The sequence below is a fragment of the Amyelois transitella genome, chromosome 30 (assembly GCF_032362555.1).
Source record: "Amyelois transitella isolate CPQ chromosome 30, ilAmyTran1.1, whole genome shotgun sequence".
Classification (NCBI taxonomy): domain Eukaryota; kingdom Metazoa; phylum Arthropoda; class Insecta; order Lepidoptera; family Pyralidae; genus Amyelois; species Amyelois transitella.
In genome coordinates this window covers 4,379,313-4,393,960 of record NC_083533.1, presented here as the reverse complement: position 1 = coordinate 4,393,960, position 14,648 = coordinate 4,379,313, and the positions used below count along the sequence as shown (strand labels likewise).

General features: G+C 37.5%; 1 protein-coding gene across 1 annotated transcript in view; it reads left to right on the top strand.

Annotated features, from left to right (window-relative positions):
- The first annotated feature begins 404 nt into the window (after positions 1 to 404).
- The window catches only part of LOC106138895 (tau-tubulin kinase 1), a 68,915-nt gene continuing 54,671 nt past the window's right edge, over positions 405 to 14,648 (top strand). The window contains exon 1 of the mRNA XM_060952945.1: positions 405 to 548. The gene's annotated coding sequence lies outside the window, so the exon portion shown is untranslated. The remainder of the gene's footprint in view (positions 549 to 14,648) is intronic.

Sequence of the window (14,648 nt, the reverse complement as noted above, 5' to 3'; positions counted from 1 at the left end):
CTTAAAACTAAGCTTACCGCCGCTTTCAAAGCGTCAGTGGAGAAGAAGCGGTAACTAACTGCACTGCAGCAATTTCTTCAACAACTTCAACTTCACAACTATACAAACTTAGAATGGAAATGTGAAAACGTCATTAACTAAGTTGACGATATATTTTAACAGCGGCGTCCGAATAAAGCGTTAAAAGCTTTATCATATTCCTTGCGGGAGTAGACAGAGTCTCGAAGACTGATAGTTTAACATCATGATCTGACCGGAAATTGAACAGTCATCTGATGGATCAAAAAGATCCACACTATCGATATTTTCATCGACAAACCCCATCACTACGTCCAGATCCAGTGTAAGTAATTTTATATTTCCCGAAACAATAATAACTTTGGGATAATTTCAGCACACGACGTTCGGTCGGAGCGCGAATCGGTCGTTCGTGGCCGGCCGCCATTTTGTTTGATTTAAAAATAAACGCGGACTATTAACTCCATGATTTTTGTGTTAAGTGGGACTATATGTGTTTTTGTGTAGTGAATTGCGATGATTTTGTACCGGTAAGTGAGTATTTGTTTGTATGGTGTTATTAGTTCCTTAATCTAATGATATTTATTGAGAAAGTAAATCTCTTTGTCAGTCTGTTGAGCTTACACGCCTAAATAAATGAATTGATTTTGATGAAATTAGGTTCAGAAATAGAGTTGAAATAGGCTACTTTTTATTGCGAATTAAAGAAACCACGCGGATGATGTCGCGGGCAATAGCTATTAATAAATATAATTTTTAATTAGTTGAGGTTGTATCACGTCACAACTAACATTTAAACTAAGCAATTACCTAAACTAAAATAAATCAAAAAGATAACTTAAATGTTTAATATTTTACAACTACTTTACTAACGTATTTTAATTTTTTTAACAAACATTTTTAAATATAAGAATCTTATAAAGTAGAAGTACCTACCTATCTTCTTATTCATAAAAACTGGTTCTTATAACAGTGGCAGAAATAATTTAAAAATGAAATTAATTATTGATATGATTTCGTACATTTTGGTAACATTTGGCACAAAGATACCTAGTCGCTTGCCGCATCTGTCCCTTTGCCTGTTAATTCACAACGGATTTTGATGCAGTTTTTTTTTTTAAATAGATAAAGTGATTCAATAGAAAGGTATATATGTATATAGTCGTAAATGCTACCGTGCTGTTACAAGCATTTTAAAATATATAAAAACACTAGAAGCCGCCCGCAGCTTCGTCCGCGTGGAATCAATCCCGCGGTAACTCCGGGATAAAAAGTAACTAGCCTATATGTTATTCTGGGTCTTTAGCTACCTACATACTAAATTTCATCGTAATCGGTTCAGTAGTTGTTGCGTGAAAGAGTAACAAACATCCATACTGACATACTCACAAACTTTCGCATTTATAATATTAGGTAGTAGGATAGTAGGATTTTCAACAGCTTTACATAGTCGGGTGCCGTGTGGTTCCCGGCACCAATAAAAAAATATAGGACCATTCCTTCTCTTTCCTGTGAATATAGTTAAAGGCGATTAAGGGATGGGCTTATAAACTTGGGATTCTTTTTTTAAGCGATGGGCTAGCCACGTGTCACTATTTGAATCTCAATTTCATCATCAATACAAACAGTTAAACGTAGCCTATCAATCTTGCTGTTGGCTCTGTCTACCCGGATGTAGACGTGACTATATGTATGTAAAACTACTGTGTAAATATTCTATTTTCTTTTACTCATATCAAGGCTTTAAAAGTTAATCCCCTCATTATTATTAGGTTATTGTCCCTACATAAAACTGATCCTTATAATCTGTATGTTTGTATGTGCTCGAATCAAACTCGTAAACGCGTATACCTAATTGCGTTCTTGCCAAGCGGTGTCATCGTAACACATTGCTTTGTCAACTAGTTTCGCTCGTCATGTCACGGAAACCTTGGACCAAAACAATGATCGCACGTTTAGCAGGGATCTTAATTTTAATTTATAATAATAATAATAAATTCTTTATTTCAGATTTTGCAATCCATAGTGTTAGTAACAATTTAACTTACTGGCTATGTTAGTATAAATCAATATTAATAATAAAATAATAAAAATAAAACATTTATAATTTGGCTATAATGTGTCGGCCCGTAATGCAATTTATGTGTAAAGCCAATTTTTACCTGCAGCTTTGCCCGCGTCAATTTAGCGCCATCTATAAGCAGCGAAGAATTTAACGACATCTATAAAAAAGCGTCGAAATTAACGCCATCTACAAGAAAGCGACGAATTTAACGCCATCTACAAAAAAGCGACGAATTTAACGCCATCTACAAAAAAGCGTCGAATTTAACGCCATCTACAAGAAAGCGACGAATTTAACGCCATCTACAAAAAAGCGTCGAATTTAACGCCATCTACAAGAAAGCGACGAATTTAACGCCATCTACAAAAAAGCGACGAATTTAACACCATCTACAAAAAAGCGACGAAATTAACGCCAGTCACAAAAAGCGACGAATTATGTATATATAATTTTTTAACGCCACCTACAAAAGAATACAAGTTTTCCACAAATCCCACGGGAACTTTAGTGTCTTAATCTTGTGTCCTTCTACAGACTCTTAATTATTATATATCAATAAGATAATTAATAATTTAGATAGTCCGTAAAAAGGTAATAAACAAATAAACTTACATACTTTCGCATTTTATAATATTAGTTGTGATGTGTAGTGCCGGACTCTCTTCCTGGTAGCTTGTCAGTTTAGGGAACTCTGTGGCGCAGCGGTAGTACGCTTGTCTGTGACACCGGTGGTCCCGGGTTCGAATCCCGGCCAGAGCGTGATGAGAAAAGAACTTTTTCTGATTGGCCTGGGTCTTGTATGTTTATCTATATAAGTATTAATTATAAAATATAGTATAGTTGAGTTAGTATCCCGTAACACAAGTCTCGAACTTACTTAGAGGCTAACTCGATCTGTGTAATTTGTCCAGCCTGTATATATTTATTTATTTAACTCTTGACCTGACCGCTCACGCTCCTAATTCAATTCCTAGGTCTAATTACTAGGTCTATTCTGCCTTCATTCTGGTCTGGTGTACCTAGCGATAAAAATACGTACCATGTGCCTCTTCTTCTTCTCTTCCCTTGCGGTTTGTAAAAGTAAATCAAGGGAAACGCTAATAAACACGGGATTCTTCTTTAGGCATGGCGTAGCAACCTGTCACTATATAAATCTGAATTCCATGAATTAAATAATGTGCCGTGTGGTTTCCGGCACCAATACAAAAAAGAATAGGACCACTCCATCTCTTTCCCGTGGATGTCGTAAAAGGCGACTAAGGGATAGGCTAACAAACTTGGGATTCTTTTTTAGGCAATGGGCTAGCAACCTGTTACTATTGGAATTTCAATTCTATCATTAAGCTAAATAGCTGAATGTGGCCATTCAGTCTTTTCAAGACTGTTGGCTCTGTCTACCCCGCAAGGGATATAGACGTGACCATATGTATGTATGTCCATGAATTAACCATACAGCTGAAAGTGGAATTTCAGTCTCGAATTGACTGTTGGTTCTGTCTTCCCCGTAAGGGAGAAAGACATGATTATATGCATGTATGTACGCGAGCAATGCCTGTTTGGAAAGCTAGTATAGTGAAAAATCACGTGAAGCCAACACAATGATAAATCAGGCACGTACATCAAAAACAGATTCGGCCAAATTAATATCCACGCTGATGTTATTTTGGCAATAACAAAATCTGATAGTGAATCTTAATTTTAACAGAACTAAGACGGCCTCTGTGGCGCAGCGGTAGTTCGTTTGTCTGTGATACCGGAGGTACTGGGTTCCGGCCAGATCATTATGAGAAAAGATATTTTTCTAATTGTCCTGGGTCTTGGATGTTTATCTATTTACCTAAGTATTTGTCATAAAATACAGTATCGATGAGTTAGTATCTCGAACTTACTTCGAGGCTAACTCAATCTGTCCCGTATATATTTATACTAGAATACGTGAATTTTGCGCTTTCTACAAAAAGGGACGAATTTAACGCCATCATCAATTGTTCTTATTTTTAACCACCCAAATCACAAATTCAGTTTTTCTAAACTTTTGACTCGTAGACTGACTTTTGGCATCAAGTTAAAACAGTTTAAAATTTTAATCACTAATTAAATTAATTAAATTTTATTGTTATTTCTTATTGAATAATTAAGAGTCCAGAATCTTCTTATATATAAAATTCTCGTGTCACAATGTTCGTTCCCGTACTGCTCCGAAACGGCTTGACCGATCATGAAATTTTGTGAGCATATTTAGTGGCTCTGAGAATCGGCCAACATCTAATTTTCATACCCCTCAGTGATAAGGGTTGTCCACCCTTAACATTTTTTATTAACTAGAAATTACTTAAAAAATATTTATATAGCAAGACAACGTTTGCCGGGACAGCTAGTATGTATGTATATATAATGAACAACGAAATGAACGGGAGGAAAGATACTTTTGGATGTATTGTTTAATTCGTTGCTTTTGGTAGGAGGTGTCATTTTCGCTTTTTTATAGATGGCGTTGTAGTTGACGCTTAATTCACACTCTCGACATTGCGGGTAAAACAGTGATCGAGTATAAACGATAAAAACAGGAGGCCCCAACACAAACTAATGCAAAACAATGTTTAATACGTTGAAGAAATCCACTACAACTCTGAATATCAACAGTTTTAGTGTATTCTCGTTTATATTTAGCTGATGGCAGCGTGGGCGGTGCATTTTACAAGATTCTTTTACGCCGGTTTTCGCAAGATTGACTTGTGAAGGTATTTGTGTAACCCACTTTGTGAAAGATGTGTAGTGGGAGCGATGGTTCGGATCGACCGCCACCAAAGGGAAGATCTTCCGCCAGGCTGGTGTGACGCCTGGGGAACCGCGGGACACACGATGTTGTGTCATCATCTCGAGTCTTCCCATACTCCCTGAGGGGAGTCGAAGTAAATTGGTCAGGGCTTTTGGCCCTCTTCAATGGCTTCATCGCTGCCTACGACTGTAGGCAGGTCGATGGGGCGGCCTGGGTCTTCACGTCTTCGCTGGGAGTTCCCATCGGCGGCGGCGGCGTCACTGGTCGACGACGTCTGCCGCAAGGCAGCGAGGGGAGGGTTTCACCCAACGGCCCGGAGGGCGGGCGTGGAGCGGCGCGATGCCGCGCAAGTGGCTGTGTGATGACGCGTCCGCCCTCTTGATCAAACGAATGAAAAATCGCCGGCGGGTCGAAGGTTGTACGAGTATGTTGTATATATGCTCCAATCAGTGAAATCTTTTGCGCGATTTGGACTTTTCGCTGTTATTGGCTGTCGCAGTAGCCTGAATATACAGGTTTCTATCTCCCTATGTGTTACTTCACCGTTAGGGCATCAGCATATTTGGCAAAGAGTATGTAATGGTATTAATAATCAGGTCTGTCTGTCAACGGTTCAAAATGGCGCCTTGGTTGTTGGCAAAGATCGGCGGTCATTTGTTTTTGTTTTGTTTCGTCAGGGTCTATTGAGGCGATTCTTAATTGCGTACATACATATAGTCACGTCTCCATCCCTTATAGGATAGACAGGGTCTACAATCTCCAAGGCCAAACTGAGCTGTTTGGCTTAATGATAGAATTGAGATTCAGATAAAATGACAGGTCGCTAGCCCGTCACCTAAAAGAAGAATCCCAAGTTTATAAGCCTATCCTTTAGTCGCCTTTTACACCATCCATTGGAAAGAGACGGAGTGGTCCTATTCTTTTTCTATTGGTGCCGGGAACCACACAGCACCAGATAATTACAAACTACTTACAAAACTACCTGGAACAAAATACCTATAGAAAGTTGGAGAGAATACTGAGCAGTTCCGGGAATACTCAGGAAATGACCTAGATTCCTAATTCCCGGGCTGTGACCTCCATTGTTTGCATGACCTGAGTTTTGGCAAGGATTCTGGCGATGTCACGCGCGTAAGTCAAAGTTGCCGGAAAGGCGAATGACCTTAGCCTTAGACCCACATAAAGCTGAGTGTTTATTTATTTATTAAGAGACACAAAAAGGTATTTAAGTATATTTATTTTTATGTGCAATAAAGAGTTTACAAACAAACAAACAAACAAACAAAAGGTTAGTTACATGGTTGCATTCTGAAAAATACACTCACAAAATTAAATTCAAGCATGCAATCCAATTGCAGGTGAGCATAACAAACATACATACAATCACGTTTATACCCTTGCGGGGTAGACAGAGCCAACAGTCTTGAAAACTCTGATAGGCCACGTTCAGTTAGTTGCTAGCCCATCGCTTTAAAGGAGAATCTCAAGTTTATAAGCCTAGCCCTTAGTCGCCTTTTACGACATCCATGGGAAAGAGATGTTTACGACACGGAAAGAGATGGAGTGGTCTTATATTACGAGTATTACACGGCACCTAAGTAATTACTGGAAAGAATTCTTTTTATTCAAAACATTAGAAACCGCCGCGCATGCATGAAGAATAAATTATGAATGTGGATGAAGCGAAGGAAGTATGCAGAGATCGTGGCTAGTAGAAAGATGTAGTCTCTGCCTACCCCTCCGGGAAAAAGGCGTGAGTTTATGTATGTATGTAAAAACATAAGGTACTCTTTATCCTCTCCGGCTAAAACAAAGCCAACAGTTTCGAGAAGAACGAAATACTACGCTCATGCTAGCGAGCGCATGGTCTAAATAAAAAAAGAATCCCAAGTTCAGAAGCATTACCTTTGCTTGATTTTTAAAAACTGCACAAAAAAAAAACTCTACAGCGCCAAAATGGAAATTCGGTACCTAGCTTTCTTTTGATTGGCTTTAAAAATTTGCGCGGGTAGAAAAGTGATTGAAATATGAATGAAAGAATGAATGATGATTAGCCCGACCTTGAAATCAAGTACTCACTACATTGACATTACATCATTATTTGGCGTGGACAGCCGATAGCCGATAGGTCGATGGCCCGGCGCAAATAGATTTTATAATTAGGCCAATTTGTAGGCCAAATTGTAAACCATAAAGACACGTCTATATCCTTGCGGGGTTAACAGAGCCAACAGTCTTAAAAAGACTGTTTGGCCACGTTCAGCTGTTTGGTGTAATGATAGAATTGAAATTCAAATAGTAACAGGTTGCTAGTCCATTGTCTAAAAGAAGAATCTCATGTTTATAAGCCTATCCCTTAATCGCCTTTTACGATATCCATGAGAAATAAGATGGATTGGTACTATTTTTTTTTATATTGGTGCCGGGAGCCACACGGCACACGGCTAATCATCATACTTGTATATAAATCTACGTCCTACTTTAGTCCCGGTCGCATCCTCACATCTCTGGAGAGGAGCCCGGGGTATGCCTTTGACCATTGACCCTGGATTGGGTTAGTCAGGTTTTTATGCTATCAGCCAATAATAACGAAGAGTCTAAATCGCGAAAGCAAAGATTTCACGGATTAGAGAATATATAGAACCATCGACACAATCTATTGTGCTGTAGCGGGAGATGTTTTATTTTTTTACTAGCTGTGCCCGCGACTTCGTCCTCGAGGAATAGTTATTTAGGCATCATTGAAGTCCCAAGGATGAATAATTTTCCCCGTTTTTTTTTTCACATATTCCATTATTTCTTTGCTCCTTATAGTTGTAGCGTGATGTTATATAGCCTAAAGCCTTCCTCGATCAATGGTCTATTCAACACAAAAAGAATTTTTCAATCGAACCAGTAGTTGCTGAGGCGCTAATCTCAAACAAACTCTTCAGCTTTATAATATTAGTATATGCTGCAGTGGAGTTTGTTACCGCTTCTTCTGCACTGACGCCTCGGAAGCGGCAGTAAACTTAGTTTTAAGTAATTAATTTGACGTCAACCAATGTTGTTAAACCATACGTTTTGACAATTATTAAGCGATATGAAGTATCCTACAATAATGAATAAAAATTTTGAATTTGAATTTTGAATTTGAATATAGATTTAGATTCTTCGCTGCTATTGGCTGAGCGCGTCATTTTCTTCGCTATGATTGACAGTTGGTGTGTGGCATAAGTGACGTCGCCACAATGCTATAAGTTTATAAAAGTAGTAGGTATGTACTGGATAATACGACGTCGCCAATCTATACTAATATTATATAGCTGAAGAGTTTGTTTGTTTGAATGCGCTAATCTCAAGAACTACTGGTTCGAATTGAACAATACTTTTTGCGTCGAATAGACCATTTATCGATGAAGGCTTTAGGCTATATAACATCACGCTTCATCAACAAGGAGCAAAGAAATAAAAGAGGAAAACGTCCTTTTCTCTCATCATGGCCTGACCGAGATTCTAACCGGGGACCACCGGTGTCACAGACAAGTGTACCTACTACCGCTGCGCCACAGAAGCCGTCAAAATGACATCACATCATTTTCATCTTCCAAGATTTATTTGACAGCTTTACAACTGCGCAGAAGCTGCGTGCGATGCAAGACTTCACATACTTACAAATTTCGTTGCCTTTATAATTCAGAATATCTACTTAATTCCGTGCCGTGTGGTTCCCGGCACCAATACAAAAAATAATAGGACCACTCAATCTCGTTCCCATGGATGTAGTAAAAGGCGAATAAAGGATAGGCTTATTAACTTGGGATTCTTCTTTTAGGCGACGGGCTAGCAACCTGTTACTTTATATGAATCTCAATTCTATCATTAAGCCAAACAGCTGAACGTGGCCTATCAGTATTTTCAAGAATGTTAGCTCTGTCTACTCCGCAAGGGATATAGATGTGATTATATGTATGTAATGTATAAAATAAATTGAAACTTCTCGGACCTCATATTTGACAAAAAAAAAAAACAATGAAATTAAAGAAGCCCATAATATTCTTATTCACTTCCTTGAAACTGCGTCCTGAATATTTTTTTTTTCTCGTATTTAGGTCACTAACCTGGCAACATTAGGTACCTGCTGAAGACCGTGCCAGATTTGTTTTACGCAGAAACAACAAAACCGAATTGAAATGATTTGCATTTTTTTTTACTCAGAAAAGAATATAAATTAAAAGCTTGGTTGTTAAATGATGTTTTTTTATAACAAACATACATACATATAGTCACGTATATATCCCTTACGGGGTTGACAGAGCCAATAGTCCCGAAAAGACTGAATGGCCACGTTCAGCTGCTCGGCTTCATGATGGAATTGAGATCCAAATAGTGACAGGTTGCTAGCCCATCGCCTAAAAAAAGGATCGGAATTTTTAAGCCTATCCCTTAGTCGCCTTTTACGACATCCATGGGAAAGAGATGGAGTGGTTCTATTCTTTTTTTGTTATAAATTTTTTTTTATAATTTGGTTGAATATTTTGACCATTGCACAAATACAGCATTAAAACTTAGAACAAGATATAAACAATATTCTATGTAATGTTATATTAAGAAAAAGTTTTGTGTCTGTATTAAGTATTTTATATGTTAGTACTCGTATTTTCAAAACTAAAAAAATTGCATGCCTGAAGGGTCAAACTGTTGTTACTGTTAAATGTATTTCCATTTACATATCTACACAGTTATGCAATAAATATTTTGAGTTTGAGAATTTATAACACTTGAAATTAGTAGTATAGTCGACGACTTTTTCTGAAATCGTACGATAGTGAGGAATAAGAATAACGTCTTGGGAATTACGTATTTAAAAAAAAAGTAGCAGAGCGACATAAGATAGGAAGACGCTCCACTTAACTCCAAAGACAAGAGTTAGCTCTTAAGTTTAAGAAGAAGAGACCCATTTTTCACCTTTTTTCAGCACAGTCTTTGTTCTGTTCTGTGTATCCATTAGCATATCAACTTATAAAAAAAGACCTACATTTGTTCCCGGCACCAATAAAAAAAGAATAGGACAACTCCGTCTCGTTCTCATCTATGTCTTAAAATGCGAGTAAGGGATAAGCTAATAAGCTTGCGATTCTCCTTTTAGGCGATGCACTAGCAACCTGTCACTATTTGAATCTCAATTCTAACATTAAACCAAACAGCTGAACGTGGCCTATTCATATCAGTCTTTTCAAGACCGTTGGCTCTGTCTACCCCGCAAGGGATATAGACGTGATGATATGTATGTATTTTTTTAAGCGACAAGAAAGCATCTACGAAGACTAATGAAACGAGCCAAGCAATAATAGTTTCGCGTCTCACTAAAGCAATAAGAAATTCCGCCTAAAATAAAACACGCCAACAATGCTAAAACCGACACACATAAAATTCACTATTTTAAAACTTAATATCAGTCGAATAAACGATTTCCCCGCCAAAATGTCGGCAGTCTGCAAGTCGCGTTTTTATTTTTAAACTCAAAATACATACATACAAATATTTTTACATTGCAATACAAAAGTTATAAATCAAATTGTTAAATTCAAATTCACGTAACACTATTTGTGAACGATTTTTGACATTGAACTTCTGTTTGCCGCCATTTTGAATTCTAAGAATACGCGCGTAAAATCTGCGAATAGATATACTTACACGATTTTATAATAGGTATGTGAATTAGTATGTGTCTTTTAGTATGTCTCTTCCTCTCGTTAAATTCGTTATTATCATCCTCCGGGCGTTTATAATAACTATGTTAATTTTCTTTTCATAACTAAATCATGGTCCAACCAAAGGTTCGACTGGCAGAGAATGCCTTGTGGCATTAAGTCCACCTGTTGTACATTTTACGTGCATAGGTAAAGTTTAAATAAATAATTGAATGTTTCAGTCTGCTTACATTTATTTCGGGATCACGTCTATATCCCTTGCGGAGTATATAGAGCCAAGAGTCTTGAAAAACTGAAAGGTCACGTTCAGCTGTTTGGCTTAATGATAGAACTTAGATTCAGATAGTGACAGGTTGCTAGCCCATCGCCTAAAAAAGAATCCCAAGTTTTTAAGCCTATCCCTTAGTCGCCTTTTACGACATCCAGGGGAAAGAGATGAAGTGGTTCTATTCTTTTTTGTATTGGTTGAAAACCGTCACCAAATTATATCTTAAAATACAATAAGCAAATCGACCTGCCTTCTCATAGTTATAAACAACGGTTAAAAATAAGGTAACAATAACAATTACGCATCCAGACGATGTTTGTACGTACTCCTGAAATTCAGACGGATCATGGAAACCGGATGAGTCATAGTTAACATTGAGACTCAGACTGACTGGCGGCAGTAGCAACCTGTCACTATTTGAATCTCAATTCTATCGTTAAGCCTAACAGCTGAACGTGGCCTGTCAGTCTTTTCAAGACTGTTGGCTCTGTCTACCCCGCAAGGGATATAGACGTGACCATATGTATGTGTGTATGTAGGTTTAAGTTAAACATAGCAGGTAAGTGTGTTGAGAGACAATTTAAAGATTCATAGGATAACGACATTATTTATTGCATTAGTTTTACAAATTTTAAAAGAGCGTAGGTTTAGATTATGACACGAGGGCCAGCAAGTAGAGCGTCGGAGTAGACCAAAGGAGAAGGTCCCGTGCGATTCGACCCGATTCCCGGCGGTACGAAGTCACAATTGCTTGGAGGTTTCATTAATTAAGACTAGATTTTCATTTAGAACCGTGAAAATAGAAAGAAATAAAAGTTAATAAGTACCTACATAGGTAGGCCTTGTTAATGTTCGTGATGCGAATAAGCCGGAATTGAGTAACACGTAGATAACTAGTTAATAAATAGAATGTATACTAATATTATAAAGCTGAAGAGTTTGTTTGAACGCGCTAATCTCAGGAACTACATGTTCCAATTGAAAAATTATTTTTGTGTTGAATAGACCATTTATCGAGGAAGGCTTTAGGCTATATAACATCACGCTGCAACTATAAGAAGCGAAGAAATAATGGAAAATGTGTAAAAAAAACGGGGGAAATTGTTCAACTTTGAGGGCTTCAATGATGCCCATAATAACTATTCCACGCGGACAAAGTCGCGGGCACAGTTAGTAATAAATAAATAAAATAAACTTTTTTTTATGACTAGGTACAATCTTTCTTCTTAAAAATATAATTTAGTTGTTCATATTCTTGATATAAGTATAGAGAAGCATTTAAATAAGAACAAAATATAATGGACAATAGGACGTTGCATGAACGAAGTCGCAGGAGCAAGCTAGTTTCAACATAAAATGAAAAACACCCATGAATTTGACTATCATGACGTTAAATAATGTTTTAATATCAATAACAGTCAAAACAATAATGTAGTATTTAAACGCTGACAAATTGCATTGCACTATATAAAGTGGCCAGTTTAGAAGTAATAGCTGCGTATCTAAACTACCTGACTTATAAAATGGATGGGTTCATGCAACAAATTAAACTCTGCGTCACCCAAAGGTTCACTGTTTGTCAGATAATTCATTTAGTATATAAAATAAAATTTTGTACAATAGGTATTTATAACCACCTACAAAAAAAACTGGTTCACAATTTGATCGGGAAAAGTGTTTGTTTTGTTTGTTGTTGGAAAATTTTGCCAATTTAACAACAGGAGATATTGATAGGGGGCGATTTTCTTTTTACAAAATTTATTTATGTTAAGCGCTGGCTGGTAATTAATAGCCCATAGTCCTAAAAGATTATGAGTATTCAAGTTTAAGACTTATAAACTTGGGATTTCCCTTAGGTTTGTTTAGAGAACTGTCACAATAAAGAGTCCCAAATTTATAAGTCATTCACTTGATCGACTTTTGCAAGCTACGCAGAAAATCAATGAAGCATCTGCGAATGTCCTTTTCAAAAGAAGAATCTCTATTCGCGATGACGATTCATTTACAAACCGAAAATAAGAAAGTTCAGTTCATGAATTTATCATTATTGCATAATGCAATCCTACTTTAGAAGTATGACGAGCTCGAATAATTTAAAAGAAGCAGAATCTTGGCATTAGTTCAATACAAGCGATGTGCGACGTATTTAAACGTAATTTTGTACTAAAACTCATCCATTGGCACTTAATACATACATATGGTCACGTCTATTTCCTTGCGGGGTAGGCAGAGCCAACAGTCTTGAAAAGACTGAATGGCCACGTTCAGCTGTATGGCTTACTAACGAAATTGAGATTCAAACAGTGACCAATTGCTTACAAGAGGAATCCCTAGTATATGTATATCAACATTATTTATCCCTTAGTTTATCCGGTAGTACGCGTGTCTGTGACACCGGGGGTCCCGGGTTCGAATCTCGGCCAGGGCATGATTAAAAAAGAACTTTTTCTGATTGGCCTGGGTCTTGGATGTTGATCTATATGTTTAAGTATTTACTACTCTGTCAAGAAAGTAGCAGGAAAAGATCAATAATACACAAACTGTTTGTTATTCATCCAAATTTATTTTATCACCTTCAAAATATGCTCCTTTAGAAACGATACACTTACGCCAACGAATAATCCAATCATCAAAACATTTTTTAAACGCTGTTTCCGGAATTGAGGTCAGTTCTCGCCGCGAATTCTCTTTTATGTCTTCTACCGATTGACAACGGGTGCCACGAAGTGGTAATTTGAGTTTAGGAAAAAGAAAAAAGTCGGCTGGAGCCATATCTGGTGAATATGGTGGTTGCTCGATGGTATTTGTTGAGTGTTTGGTTAAAAATTCGTTCACAATGATGGCCTTGTGCGAAGGTGCATTATCATGGTGCAAAATCCAAGAATTTTCTTTCCACAAATCTGGCCTTTTTCGTCGGATTTGCTCTCTTAAACGCCGCATAACACTCAAATAATATTCCTTATTTACCGTTTGACCTTCCGGCAAGAATTCCGAGTGCACAACACCGCGATAGTCAAAGAAAACAGTCAACATGACTTTGACTTTTGAACGACTTTGGCGTGGTTTTTTCGGTTTCGGTTCAGTTGGAAGGCGCCACTCCGAAGCTTGTTGACTAGTTTGCATGTCAAACTCGTAAACCCACGTCTCGTCACCAGTAACAATGCGTTTCATGAATGTTGGGTCGGAATTGACTCGTTCTAGCATGTCCTCAGCGACTCTCATGCGATTGAGTTTTTGAAAAAAATTCAGGTCTTTTGGGACTAGCCGAGCGGCAACATGTTTCATACCCAAATTATTAGTTAAAATGGTACGGATCGACTCGTGAGATACAGAAAGTTCGGTGGCTATCTCTCTCAAAGTTGAATGAGGATTTTCAGTCACTATTTCCTTCACTTTTGCGATGTTAACTTCAGTTGCAGACGTTGATGGCCTACCAGAGCGAGGCAAATCTTCCATCACATCTCGACCGCTTTTGAACGCTTTGTACCACTCATAAGCACGAGTTTTTGATAAAGTCGATTCACCGTAAGCCTTCTGTAACATTTTCAGTGACTCCGAACACGATATTCCATTGGCAATGCAAAATTTAAGACAAACTCTTTGTTCGATGTTTTTATCCATTATGAAATTAGCAATACACACTAGATATGATATAACTAAAAATAGCACTGTATTTAATGTAAACAACAGATGCAACTCAAACTCCGCGCCAAAATGTAAAACAGTTGTGCCAATCTAACAACAACAAAAAAAACAAAAATTTGAATTTGGAACCATAAATAAATAATCCATTCCCGATACTTTTCTGACAGAATGTATTAAAAA